The sequence below is a fragment of the Thunnus albacares genome, chromosome 6 (genome assembly GCF_914725855.1).
Source record: "Thunnus albacares chromosome 6, fThuAlb1.1, whole genome shotgun sequence".
NCBI lineage: Eukaryota > Metazoa > Chordata > Actinopteri > Scombriformes > Scombridae > Thunnus > Thunnus albacares.
Genome location: NC_058111.1, coordinates 35,612,292 through 35,627,209, shown reverse-complemented (window position 1 = coordinate 35,627,209; position 14,918 = coordinate 35,612,292). Strand labels below are relative to the sequence as shown.

Below are 14,918 nucleotides of genomic sequence, written 5' to 3'. Positions count from 1 at the left end.
TCCTACAGAATTCATCATAACAACTTCAAAATCAGTGCGTCATCTAGACTAGTTTGTAATCAAAAGTTATCAAAATCTTGAGTTTTCACTGAACACCCTTGCCGTGGTGACGCAGCAAACTTTGACGTTTCGCCATGAAGCAGGAAGTTGCTGTAGCTTGAATGTACACTGTCCAACCTTCACCAAATTTCTGATGCTTGATAAGAACCCTGTCCTGAACACATCTTGGCGGCTGTGGCTCAGGAGGTAGAGCGGGTCGTCCACTGATCGGCGGTTCGATTCCCGGCTCCTCCACTCCACATGCTGATGTTTCCTTGGGCAAGACACTTAACCCCAAATTGCTCCTGATGGCTGTGCCATCAGTGTATGAATGTGTGTGACTGATGGGCAGGGTGGGACCTTGCATGGTAGCCCCTGTACCCATTCAGCGTGTGAATGGGTGAATGTGATTCGTAGTGTAAAAAGTGCTTTGAGTGGTCGGAAGACTAGAAAGGCGCTATACAAGTACAGTCCATTTACCTTTTACATCTACATGTCAATATTGAGTCATAGTCATAGCACCACCGACTGACAACTTGAAGTCAGCTTTACATGACAAACATCATCTGATTCACATGAAATTTTCAAAGTATGGTCTACAGTTGATATACAGCAACATGATGTTTACCTAATGGGTGTTCTCTAGCACCACATAGTGGACACAGGAAATGATATTTAACTCTTTCACAACTCTTTCTGAACACATCTGCATGCCTGCAATAAAACCCCTCAACTGTGCCGAACCCCGACGTGTGCAAGGGTGCGAGGGCCCAATCATTGCTGCTTGCAGCTTTAATTGATTTAGATTATTAAGGGTGCTATTTCCGATATTTCCACACTCTATAATGTTAGATTTTCAAGCATCTGCTCATGCAGTACTCTGTGCGTGCATCCGCACCTCTTCAGTTTGTGCTAGACATCACTGGATTCAATGCAAAATAGTACACTGGGTTCCATGGACAAAACTTATTTATTCATTAATTCATTTTTCTAATTTACTGATTTGTTTTTTTTGAGGGGTGGAGGGGTGGTATCTGTATGTGTATGTATTTGCATGTGTGTGTATGCGTGTATATCTATATATATATATATGTAAAAAGTAAAGAAATAAAGAGGAATAAGTGAGGAAAAACTTTACAGGAGGCTAAGGCTGCATTCACACCAAATCAGGCGGTGCAGCGAAAACACCAGTCGTCCCATTCATTTGAATGAGGGTAGTGTGGCTCGGGTGCGGTCATTTTGGTCGCTGCGGCGCCGCACCAGACTGTGGCCGGAAAGTTGAGCCAGAGTCAACTTTTGGAGAAACTCAACCCGAAGTCACTGCGGTGGCCAATCACAGCGGGAGATCAGACTGACAAGAGTTGTAAACTCTGCCATGAGGGAGAACAAAGATGTTACTAGGACAAGGGGAGGACATTTCTCTTTGCTTGATAATGTTAGTAAAGTTAGACTTTGCTGTCGGCCTCCCGACAGAAGACAAGAGAAAAAGAGAGAGAGAGAGCAAGAGAGAGAGAGAGAGGAGCTGTGGTCGAGTGAGCTAGAGAGTGAATGAAGAGAGGGAGCGCTGGTAGCGAGAAAGCCGGTGAATCAGATCAATAAAACATTGTTTTCTGGTTGTTTCACAGCGGTTACATTGTAGAGCACAAATAAACACGCTCACAAACCCACACACCTTTGCTCAACCCTGCAGCTGAACGCCGCACTGCCTGATTTGGTGTGAATGCAGCCCAAGTTCTCCTTCTCAGTGGGAGCCCATTTCTTCACCAAAACAATATGGATTCATTGCAAAGCAGGATTAGCAACATACTGCTTCTGTAAAAGGAAGCTAATTGGAGCACTAATTAAAACTGTTACTCAGCAGCGGATCTGCAATTAACAGCCTTTATTTCATTAGACTGGTTTATGTTCAAGCCTCTCAGCAGATTTGGATGTGCTGGTGTATGGATAGAAGGTGAGGATGAGGTCGGAAGAATAGGAGAGGAATGCATATGCAGAATGTTAAGCATATATGCTGATGTCAAATCATCATATCATAAACCCACCAACAGCTCTCCTGTGGAGGACTTTCACTGGGATGCATCATGTTCCAGCCCACGAGAAATAGATTCAAATTCACTTAAGCTCACATTTCTGTGCTAACATGAGAAGGTGGTGGTGTTGCTCAGTGAGTAGTGTTCCAAACACACTGTCCTACTCATTCATTTAAGAAGCAGCTCTGATGAGACAAAGAAAGGATGAGAGGAGTCAGGACAGAGCAGACATCAGGGGAGATGCTGTCACATCTGCCCAGTATGACAGAGCTGAGAGGAAACCAGCTGAAAGTGGGATTTACATTTGGCAACAGGCCTGGGTCAAAGCTAAGGAGGTGAATGTGTCCCCTGGGGTGACTTCTGGGCAGAGGTAGGGAAGGGGAGGAGGGGAAGAAAACTGTAGAGTGAGAGTAATAATTCCCATAAGGCTTTTAGGGCAGAAGCTAAGTGCATGAAAGAAGACTGGCAGTGGTAGAGGAAGCTACAAGAGACAGACTCAGAGTCAGGACTGTAAGAACGCAGAGTCCAAGTTAACAACCCATTACCAGCTGAGGGGACACTGATTTTCAGTCTCCTGTTTTCACATGAAGATGCTAGTTGAAAATATGTTTTGTTTTGCCTTTTTATCATATCATTAGTCTTAATGTTAGCAACAATATAATAGTTCCACATCTTGCTTAGAACTACACCTTATTTTCATTCTGAAAAGTCATTCTGAAAGTGCTGTTAAGTAGCACTTGTGGTTTGACTCCTCTGCCATGGCGTTACATTATTTCCGCTTTTCTATAAACCAGAAACCCACAACCCAGACCCATGAGGCAAGTTCTACACCCAAATACAATTTAGAGCTTGTATGAGAATGATATCTAGAGGTGGCTAATGCAACACGGTGTGTTGTGGGTGGAGCTTTCTCTCGAATTAAACCAGAGAACTAATGATGGTAAAGTGATAGTAAAGGATGAACTACTGACCTTTGTTGTGGTCAAGATGAGAACCCTAAGTCATGATGAAACTGTTTTGCTGGTAACACACAGTTTCAACTCTGAGCAGATAGAATCCTCAAAGAAGATTCTATTTGAGGTCTGTCCTAACACCTGCCAAGGCTGTGTCTCTCACAAAGGTGCACAAATGGATATTAACAACGTAAAAAATGAAAAAATGCTAAATGAGTGCAGAGAGGATATATCAAGATTTGTCTCACTCTACCTCGATGACTTCTCTCCTGTCTCATTCAATCACATAGATGTTCCAGCACTTCTAGGGAGAATGGAGCAAATAAATACTGACATTTGCTGTGTGAAAACAAGCCTTGAAACTCAAACACATGCCTATAAGAGTTTTGGGCAGTGACGGCTGCCCGTGATGAATGGATGACTGCTATGGAGAAGCCGCACAGCCCTCCTACCATGGACTCTGGTGGTGTTAAGGCTGATGGTGGGATGTCAGCAATGACCGGGGAAACCATCAAAAATAATTGGAATATACAAGCTGATGGTGAGTGTATTTACAACTAAGTTTGATCTGATCCTGAATGCCGATACTCTCAGTGACTACCTGAAAGAAAAACTGGGTCGAGAGGTTATGTGTCAAATACCTGCTGTTCCCACTCTGTCATCCTCACCACTTATAACACCCCAGTGTCTGAGTGTGCTTCACACCCTTTTCTTAGTCCTTTAGGCTTTAGGAATAGAAAAGGCTTAGGTTTCATTCACTTAAATGTGCATTAGAAGTATTAGAAATGAAAAAAACTGGACCAGCTAGAAATCCTGGTAATCCTGATGTTATTGTTTTATCTGAAACATGGTTACAATGCTCTGTGAGTGACTCTGAGGTTGTTTTGGATGATAACCTTTTTAGAATGGACAGAAATTCAAGGGGAGGTGGTGTGGCCATTCACGCAAGAGCTTCTTTTACCTGCACTGTTCTTAATGCAGTCACAGTTGATAAATGAATTTCTGGCTCTGAAAGTAAATATTGTACATGATAATTCAATCACTATGGTTGCAGTGTACAGACCTCCTTTTGCCTTTGCTTAAATTCAGAGATGATCAATTTAGGTGATTTTAATTTGAACTGGCTGAGCTCTGCCTCTGATTATCTAAAAGAAGTCTGTGAAAACTTTAATCTCTCACAGTTAATTACTGATCCTACCAGGCCAAACTTAAATGACTTCTCTAAGTCGATTTGACTTAATTTTAACAATTTGAAATGACAAAATTACTCAATCAGGAGTATTTGAGTTTTGTTTTGTTGTTTGTTTTCAAGTGAAATACAAAGATAAAAAATACAATGCCCTCACATTGTGATTAGTAGGAATTTTAGATATTTTCTTGAGCAAGCCTTTCTGTTTGAACTTTATGAAAGTGATATTCACATTACTGTTACAATCCCTGAAGGTGACTTAACTCTTGACCACTTTTGTAAGTCTTTTAACTCTGTAGGTGATAAGCATGCACCCTTTAAAAAACATAGGGTGCAGAATTGGTCAAGTCCCTGGTTCTGAGCTAAAATCTCATCCTTGCTGAAAGAGAGCAATAAAGCCTGGGCTCTTTCTAGGCGTACTGGTGAGCCTAGTCACTGGCTTACTTTCAGGTGTCTTAGAAATAAATGCACAGTCACAATAAGGGGGCTAAAGCTAATTATTATTTGCATTTAATTACAAATTCATATTCAAATCCATCAAAATTTTGGAAGGCAGTGAATTCTCTTAACTTTAAGTCTTCACTCTCATTCCTCTTTTCACTTCAGCTGATGGATCCTCAATACCAGATCATAAAGAGATTTATGTTGCTTTTGATAAACGTTTTCTTGCTGCTGGCAACCTCTCTGAACAAACTTATACAGGACCCCCTCTGCCCACTAGTTAAAGGTATAATATGTAATTATTCCACATTAAAATGTCTAAAAACAACTAGACCTATGTTATATATTTTGTTGAGTTGTGTACTTACATTATCCCAAATGTTTCCAACAATTTTCAAACCCAGAGAAATCTGTAATTTAATCAAAGTGATGGACCGTTTCATTTGGTCGCATGTTAATGGAGTCATACCTCCTCTACCAAAGAGTAAACATGCACAAGATGCATACAGCAGCGCTGTGTTTGTCCGCTACAATGGCGTCTACCAAAGAGTAACTTACACACATACAAGATAATACATTTGCGTAGTGGAAACTGTTATAAATTGACTTTTATTCAGTTTTAAGCCACATTTTCGAGAGAAATTTAGGTCGTTTTTAACTATATCTTTTAGCCGGAAGAAGGATTTTAGTCATTGGATGTCTGGATCTTAAGTTATCAGAGAAATAAACTGGGCAAATGTTAGCTGGGCTGCAGCAATTAGTGATATTTCTCTCATGAAAGTTATTATTTGAGTTATTAGCGTTTTCAGATAGTTGGTATTAACTACGCACTCACCCTCACCCTCTTGTGAGGCTTGACTGATATTTGCACTCACAATCTGGCTCGTATTAAGGTTCTGTTCACAAAAGGTTTTGCGCAAATGATATGTTGAAATACATACATTCAGTGACACCTGAACAACATTATTGTAAGATTCAGACATTAATCTAACATGTTTCAGACCTGCCTGAGTCACATTAATGGCTGTATTTTGACACTTGACATTTCAATAGATCATGTTATAGATGTGAAATACTAGAGAAGTAAAAGAAGCAAAATACATGAAAGTTGGTTTGTGATTGTGGAAAGCTCTGTGTGTGCCCACTTCTGTTGTGCTCTCTGTAGTTTTCATTATGGACCAATCTGTGTGCTAAAATATGGAGAAAAGCCTGAAACACTAGAAACGGCTCTGCTCACTTGATCAGACACAAAACAAGGGCAAATTGCACTTAGCTGCAAAACTTTAAGTCAAGTAAAGTCAAATTTATTTATATAGCACATTTCATATGGCAGGCATAAACTCAAAGTGCTTAAAAAAGTAAAGATCATACATGACAAAAATATATAACATTACATTAACATTACATATATAAAACAAATAAGATAAAACAAAATAAGAAGATGTTACATATATGAAAACATATCAAAACATATAAGACAGCATAAAACATAAGAAGGTGAGAAGGTATTACAATAAGAGAGTAGGGAAGGAAGGTATTATTATTATCATTGTTAAAAGAAATAATAATAATACTGTTCCTAAAAAGAAGGTTTTACCCATTAACCTAACTAAAAGCCTGCGAAAAAAGATATGTTTTTAGTCTGTTTTTAAAGGAAGACACTGTTGTAACAGACCTGAGTTCATGTGGTAGAGAATTCCAAAGAGTAAGACCATAATGGCTGAAGGCACCATGAGCTGATTTAGTATTTATTCTAGGTATGGTGAGAAGACCTTTATTTGATGATCTCAAGGGTCTGTCTGACGTGTATTCAGAGAGCATGTCAACAACGTAGGAGGGAACTAGGCCGTTCATAGCTTTAAAAACAATAAGAAGTATTTTAAAATCAATTATTTGCTTTATTGGGAGCCAGTGAAGAGAAATTAAAATGGGAAGATTGAATGTTAATAATCTTGGATTTAAAATATGAGGCAAATTCATTGCATTTTTGTGAAGAGTGGAGTTCAGCAGGTATTCGTCTGAAGAAATTGACCAGTTTATCAATTGTGCTGAACAGAAACTTAGAGTTATTGAGATTTTCGCTAATAATTTGAGAAAAGTAATGCTGTTTAGATGTTTTTATTTATTTGTTAAATTTACTGAGCAAGTCTTTATAGAGAATATAATCAGCCTGCAATTTGGCCTTACGCTATTTGCACTCAAATTTATGACAGGTTCTTTTTAGTGCCTTCACTCTTTCCACATTCCTCCAAGGTGCTTTTGATTTCCAGAAATTATCTTGGTTTTTACAAGTGCAATATCATCTAAAATGTGTGTCACTGAAAGATTAAAATTATTAACTAAATTGTCACACGAAGACAATGAGGACAAATTAAAAACAGTAAAATCAGAATTAAAATCAGAATGTGACCAGGTACTGCTAGCAGAGTTAGTATATCTAGTGATAAACTTATCAGATGTGTCTGCACAGATGGTGCACCTTTTAACTGATTTTAGACCAGGTACATGTTTGGCTACCCAAGCAACACTGAAAAAAATACAAAAATTATCTGAAATGCCAACATCTAGAGTGCAGTTTAGGGTTATTATATCAAGGCCTTTGGAAATGACCAGGTCAAGTGTGTGACCCTGATTATGAATAGAAATCAAATGTTGATAACATGTCAGTAAACTGGTTGACGAAATGGTCTGTGGTGTTATCAATATGAATGTTGAAATCGCCAGAGATAAGGATTGAGTCAAATTCAATAGTTATTTTAAATAAAAGCTCACCAAATTCAGATATAAAGCCTTTTTTAATACTTGGAGGGTGGTAAACTGTGAGTACCAGACAGGGATTTGCAGATTTCATTACCAGGGCTAAATACTCAAAAGTAGAGTAAGAACCAAATAAGACGCTATTACGTGATAAAATATCTGAAAAAATGGCAGCAACACCACCACCCTTTTTGTTTGACCTGGTAAAATATGAAAATGAGAAATCAGATGGAGAAGCTTCAATCAGTTCCTTGCTACCAGTTTCATCGAGCCAAGTCTCAGTAAGGAGAATACAATCAAGCCTATGTGATGTTATGAGATCATTAATAATGTAGGTTTTATTAGTAAGGGATCTGACATTGAGAAGTGCAAACTTTAAGGTGCTTGCAGAATAGTTGAAGTTGTCAGCTGTGGCAGAGTCAGGCCTGCTGTAGCTAGAGTTTTCCAGAGACTGGGTTTGAGAGTCGGAGCACACAGTGAGAGTCAAGGCACACAGTGGCAGGACCCACACCGTTAGAACTGGATTTAGTGATGGGAGACACATAGGTCTGGATCGGGTCTTGCCGTGGTGCATATCAGAATGAATTAAAGACTATAAACTGGATGAAATTAGCAGTCAACTGCTTTGTTCCCTTTCTATTTGAGTGCACACCATCAGCTCTGTACAGTCTTGAGTTAGTCCAAAAGTAATCGAAGTTGGAGATGAAGTCATATCCTGCAGCAGAACAGAAGTTTTTTAGCCAGTGGTGAAGACTGAACGGTCGACTAAATCGTTCAGAGTTTTTGGAGAGATTGGCAATAGGGCCAGACATGATACAACGTCTTCCCAGACTCTCAACTGTGTAGCACAGGGACTCCAGGTCTGCATGTAATTTGCTGGAGTTCCTGGCCATGATGTCATTTGCTCCAACGTACGTTAAAACAAAATTAAACAAAATTAACAGTGGGATGCAGGTCAGTGAGAGTTGGAATGAGTTCGATTAGATCGATTACCTTGCCACTAGAGAGACAGTAGGTGATAGCACCAGGAAGAGTTAAGTGTCTGACGATAGAATCACCTACTATCAAAATTTCCGGATTGCTGCTTACCATACAGTTGTTGTAGGTGGCAAGTTTCGGTGAAAGGTGGTGCTGGGCGCTGACCAGGCTAGCTCGGTTAGCATCAGCGTTGGTTGAGCTCTGCGGTGTCCAGTGGAGCAGCACCCTGGCCGGAGGGACCAAAGCCAGGTGGAGGCTGGAGGACTACCGGAGCGACTGGAGCTCTGGGTGTTGCAGCAGGAGCTCTACTACTGTCCTCCGGTGATGAAGTACACAGTCGAGGGCATTTTTCAGAGGGAGAGTTGGCTCTAGAGCTGGACTTGCTGCACGGAGATCTGCGCCTTTTGGAAATAACACTAGGTGTAACTTTGCATTTTCCATCAGCACAGTCCACATTCAGCAGCAGTGAAGGTGACTGTGGAGGGGCAGCCAAAGGAGTAAAGAAGTTACACAGCTTCAAATCTGTGGAATCATCCTGGGAGTCATAGAGAGGAAGGGACAGTCTACTGAGGCCCAGGTGGAACAGCCAGGAGATGGGTCAACTGTGTCAGGGCAATTTACCTTCACCGTTAAACTGGTGGACTTGGGAAGCTCCAGCAAGGCTAGCCAGGAGCTGAGGTCAGTCTGCCACTGGAGAAGAACAGAGATGAGCTGCTTGATGGAGGCCAGTTCACCCTTGATCTCAGAGATAAACAAAGAGGTGACCATGCTTGGAAGTACGGTATAGCCTCGGTTTCACCAGAAACCACACCAGCAAGGAGGTAAGTATCCCATATAGAAAGGAGTAGAGTGACCGGCTAGCCCAGCCACCAGGCTAAAAACATACCTAGCTAAGCTAGCAGCAGTTGAAGCAGTCCAGTCAGCTACATCCTTAGGGGCATGTTTGCGCTATTGACTCTATATAAAGATGGACATCATGAAAGCTCCCCAGAAATCATCTTGTCACCGCCTAGTGGCTGGCTGCAGCATAGGTCATAAGTCCTGCCCCCTCCATTTTAGTGAATGGGATATGAGCCAAACTAAAAAATCAAGGTACACGTCAAATAAATTTCCAAATGTTTTTGTCATTTTATGTAGTTCTTATCACGCTGATGTCTGTCCAAGTGATCATGTTTCTGATAAATTGTTTTTTAATTAGTTATTTGGCGATATAAAAAGGGGGTGTGATGTCATGTCATGGTTAGGCAGGTTCTCTCCCTCATTCTTATTGTCTCCCACAGTTTTCCCTTCCTTGGTGTTTGTTGTTTGTCCCATATTGGTCTCTGTTTCTGTTTCTGTGTCTGTTCTGTGTCTCAGCCTGGGAGCATGGCAATCAGCTCACCGGCACACCTGCTGCCCATCCACACAGCAGAAGCCTGCAGTATTTAAACCCCGGTCCTGCACTCCACTCTTCACCAGATCATTCCGTATACTATGTGGTATAACGCATCGGCCTATTTTTCAAGTAAGAAGTTACTCTCTTGTGTAGTGTTACCTGACTAATCCTGTTTCTCTGTGCCTCAGGATCATCGCCTCCAATCCTTCCAGTCTGCCTGCTCAGCTCTCTACAATAAACTGCCTTTTGTCTGAGCTCTTACAATGCCTCTGTGTCTGAGCTCTACCTCTGGGTCCAGTATTATTGACATTTAAATTTAACAGAACGATCAGACCCAGAAGCAACAAACATTCAAAGAGTACTCTCCAGTCAAGGGATCTTACTCAGACAGCATGAACAGTTACTTTGAACCCTCTCCAAGAGCAGCCAAGCCATGGTAAAACAAATAACCCAGTTCACCAACCAATTTCCCCTGTTATCATATCTGCTTACTCTGCCATTGCCTATGAGTTGACACCCACCTCTGCTGTCCCAACACAACAGCAGTCAGCCCTGTCTCAACCATCTACCTCCTCACCTGCAAGATACAGTGATACAGATTTTGTACTTTCCCACTTTTGGTATCTACACATTCAGGTAGTTCCAGTCTGATGGGGCCAGGTCTGTGTATTAGGTTAGAATACAGACATAACATTAGAAGGTGGTATAGCTTAATGGACTTCTTTAAACTTCATTATGGAAATAAACCATATAATGACAAAGTATAATCTTCTAACCAGTTATTTTCTAAATGTACTGTAATCTTCTATAATCTTATCCTTGCCTAATTTCATTCCTCCATCTCTGACAGGCTTTTCCTTTTTGCTCACAGGAATCATTAAAGTAAAAGGAAGTGTCTCTTCCAATTGGACTTTGCTGGTCTTTCTTTAACAAAAAAGGGGTGTCCAAAATGGGGACAGTTCGGTAAAATTACATAATGTCAATATGGAGGGAAAAGGTAGCCTAAGAGACTGGTGTTACTCTGGTTTTCTAATTGTCAACAAATCCCATGAAAAGACCAAAACCGACAATGTGTCTGTCCATCTCTCATTTCAGACTTCCCTACCCTGTCTGTGGCTCTCAGCTCCAAGCCCATTGTTTCCTTCTGAAGATCTACATCTTTAAAACACCAAAATAAAAACTATATACAAATAAACATAGTTTCATTTTTTTAAAAAAGGCTTAGTAATAACATAAAACGGCTGATCTCTGTAGTTTTTAACAAACATTAATCAAACAGGATGAAATATTGACTTTGTTGGGAACTTTTTTCAGCAGTGGTTTTATCTATATTTGGTGCTCTAGTGAGTATTTCTGGCAGCAGGACGGGGTGTGTGGGATTTCATGACAATAAGAAAAACAGAATATCATCATACTTTTTCTTTAATGCATCAGTTTGGGGTGTTTTTACAGATTTAAAGCAATACTCCACTCAAAATCTACCTTTTGGGCACACTCCCCCGACTTGACAGTGGTTTTACAAAGTTTCCTCATTAATGGAGATCAGCAGCTGTGGTACACTTGAATTCAGTCATGTCCAATGGACAAAAAATGGGGAATAAAATCAGCTAACCATGCATGGACCTCTCAATATTATAAATCTATACTATATATTAAAGGGGCAGATATAGTAAAAAAAACAGACATGGACATTGGACGTGCATACAGTTATACAAGGTTGTCTATTGACTTTGTACACACACATTTGTGGGTGCAGTTTGTGCGTACAGTCTATGCACTCATATACTTTGAGCTGTGTGCGGAGTCTCGTGGACATGGGCAGATGATTTTATGTCACATGGACCTTTGCAGTTTTGTGTATGTGGAAACCATAATTTCAGCTTAATTGTATGTGGCATATACTATATACAGATCATGATTATGCACTTATATACATAATAATCAACAGGAAATGATACAATACATACTGTCCATTGTCAATACCACTGCGACCTAGGAATGCTACTGGCAGTTCTACCTTTCAAACAGACAGCAAAATATTTAAAGATCCCCTCCAGAATTAAGACATTTAAAAATACTCAATTTCTCCAATTTGGAACCATGTGTGTCTGACATGTTTTTTTCACAAATAAGTATACTTACCGCATTGAAATCCTTAAAATTAAAAAATTCTCTCTCTCTCATTCATATATATATATATATATATCCACAAGTTTCCACATCATACTTGTGTAAGTTGAATATTGGACCAGGATTAGCTTCCGAACTATTTTTGATGTCAAAAATCAGGCTTGTAGGCCCACCCCTTAAAATCAGATTTTCAATGAGCACAGTGAACGTTTCCCCTTCAAGTCACTGTTGCCTATTTTACTTTAAAACTGTAAACACATTATTTTCATAATGTCCAAGCATTCATGATATTTCTTATTAATGATGGTCCTGTCAGCTTGTATCATATTTCTAAAACCATTCAAGAAACAGTTCAACAGTTTATATGATTCATGATAAGTCAGTTCTTCTAATAACAACCTTCATATTAACACTTCATGATGTTTAAGCATACAACCTTCAATAGTTCAACTTTCTCAAACTATCTACACATCTTAAACCATCTACTGAAATAAAGTTTAATACTATAGTGAAAGGAAATAAAGTTAGGCACACTTATGTGATTAGATTACTTTCAGAAACATATTTAAATATAAGTTGAACATAACTGTTACTTCATAATGTAAAAGCATTCAATGTGACTATTTAACAATAAAAGAAACTTTAAACTTAACATTATCTTTACATTCCTATTACTTCAGAAACTTCATTCTTTCAACACAACTACTCTAATTTAACTACTAAAATATGATTGTCTATGAGGTTAATAGATCACAAGTTAAACACTTAAAATACAAATACATGGTTATCAAACATTCATTAACTCCTCACATAAAGGATTTTAACTCCTATCAATAGAGGGTAGTATTGTTACCTGTAGCATAAGAGGTTAATAAAATCTAAGTCCTGTATCTTTTTAATAGATAGTCATACATATATGAAAGTTATACCATTCTTCTTGTACTTACACGACAAATAACATGATATAAGCTGCATAATGATTAGACATTTAATTTACATGAATTTCAGGTTTGCCTCAGATTTGCAGGAAGGCTTCCCATAGTCCTCAGGAATGTGGGTTAGTTTATGGTTTTGGTGATAAGAGTCGGTCCTCCATCTAAGGTGGGAGTTGTTTTCCTCCAGTCCAAGTGGCCTTCATGCTTTTAGTTCGTGTCATATTTCAACTTATCGAAATGGTTTCTAAGGAGGTCTTTCTGAGTCTGTTGAGCATCACTGATCAAACCCCCATTTAGGGTTACAATGGTCAGTTCTGCAGGCCAAGGGTGTGCTCTTACAAACTTAGGAATCCAGGGAGCCTGTCTCTTTTTTTCCTTAAGAATCAAAGATTAGTTAACACAATTAAAGAACAAGTGGTCGTCCTCCTACAAGGGGGACTTTAATATTTATAAATTTATTTATGCTTTAAGATTCGATTTTCCCGTTTTGTCTTTGAAGACCTCTCTGGAGCAGTCTTGCCACCATTACACAATTTACTGTAATGTTTTGCAGCTGTGAGTAGGTCCTATATGTCTTGGGTTTGGACATTGCATTATGGGGCAAAAGTGTCCATCACCAGTACACATTAGTGTGTTGAATAGACACAGCTATAGTTTCCCAGGATATGGCAAAATGTTGAACTGTCCCTTTAAAGAGTCTTCAGTAGAATCCATTGACGGCAGATGAATGCACCACTGGCTTTTTATAGAGTCACACTCTTGTCACATCAGGCAGAAATAAAGAGTTACAGACAGACAGTTTCAAACACATTTCCAGCCTCTTCCTGTTATTATACAGATAGCTACAAACACACTATCCTGCAGTATGTGAGGATTTAAATATACCACAAAAGCATTTGGATTACACTCAAAGCTTTATTAACAATTTTTGTGGCTGCAGATTACTTTCTATTACTTTCTAATCCTGCCCCCCTAACACATACACACACACACACTCACACGCTCACACACACATACCTTTCTAGTATCAGGATTCTATTGTCCTATATTGCTGGTGAATGATGATAATATGCTTAAACACAGTAGGTGCTCCAGATTTGGGTTCAATGAGGTGTGCAGAGCACAGGTTGCCTTAGTGATGGGAGAACCATTACCCAACAGGCTCTTCCTCATTTAATCTAGTCATTCCCAGCCCCAGCACTCAGCCTCAGGGAGTCCTGCTGAGAAAATGGCTGAGTAAACGCCTGGGGCGGAGCGCTCCACTATCCATCAAATGAGAATTTGTCCTCCCTGTTTCAAGGCCACTGCGATAACCTTACCCTGCAATATTTCTCATGGGGTCGTTTTTTTTGTCCTGGTTAAAGATGTGATGAGTTAGTGAAAGCACAAACCTTTAGTTCAGGCCTCTGTGTCCTCCTCACGCCTCTCTGTTTCTTAATTAACACTGTCCCTGCCACATCTCTACACACTGGTCATCTGCTCTCCCTGCTTCTATCTGTGTCTTAAAGGAATAGACCAGCATTTTGGGAGAGAAACTTCAGTTCTTTCACATTCCTGGCACCTCAAAAATACTAAAAGTAATTAGGGGGTGCTATAGAGCTGCTGTGCCACACCCAAGCCCCTTTGTGATATCAAATTGAAAGACTTACTAGTTTGTACAGGCTTACAAAGTTTTGTGACTTTTTGCACACTCTAAAAGCCTCAAACAATTGTACATAAATTGAAAATTGATGCACAAAATCCAAAATAGTTGACTTCCTGTTCGGTGAACCCCCCCCCCAAAATGATGACCCCACCAAATTTCATGCACAACAAAGAAAACTTCCTGTTGCCAGTAGGTGGCGCTATTACTATGATTCAGTATTGGCCTGTACATGTCTTCAGTACATCAGACCAGGACTCTTATCAAACATGTGAAATTTAGGTAAGATCTGATGATGAGGAGTCAAGTTACAACAGTTTGTTTCAGAATTGTGAAACATTGAAATTCGCCACATTGCCACATGCAGGGAGTTTGATGAAAGCTCATGAGTTTGATAACTTTTCATCACAAAGGTGTTTAGATGACAACGACCAAATTTGGAGTTGCTC

General features: G+C 39.7%; 2 long non-coding RNA genes across 2 annotated transcripts in view; both read left to right on the top strand.

Moving 5' to 3' along the window:
- Nucleotides 1-14,696, top strand: part of LOC122983846 — a 372,841-nt gene extending 358,145 nt beyond the window's left edge. Inside the window, exon 4 of the long non-coding RNA XR_006403776.1 lies at nucleotides 14,645-14,696. This is a non-coding gene — a long non-coding RNA (uncharacterized LOC122983846). The remainder of the gene's footprint in view (nucleotides 1-14,644) is intronic.
- LOC122983845 lies at nucleotides 7,357-10,672 on the top strand. Its single transcript, XR_006403775.1, has 3 exons — nucleotides 7,357-9,208; nucleotides 9,744-9,865; nucleotides 9,951-10,672. It is a non-coding gene; the product is annotated as an uncharacterized LOC122983845 (long non-coding RNA).
- Nucleotides 14,697-14,918: the final 222 nt, after the last annotated feature.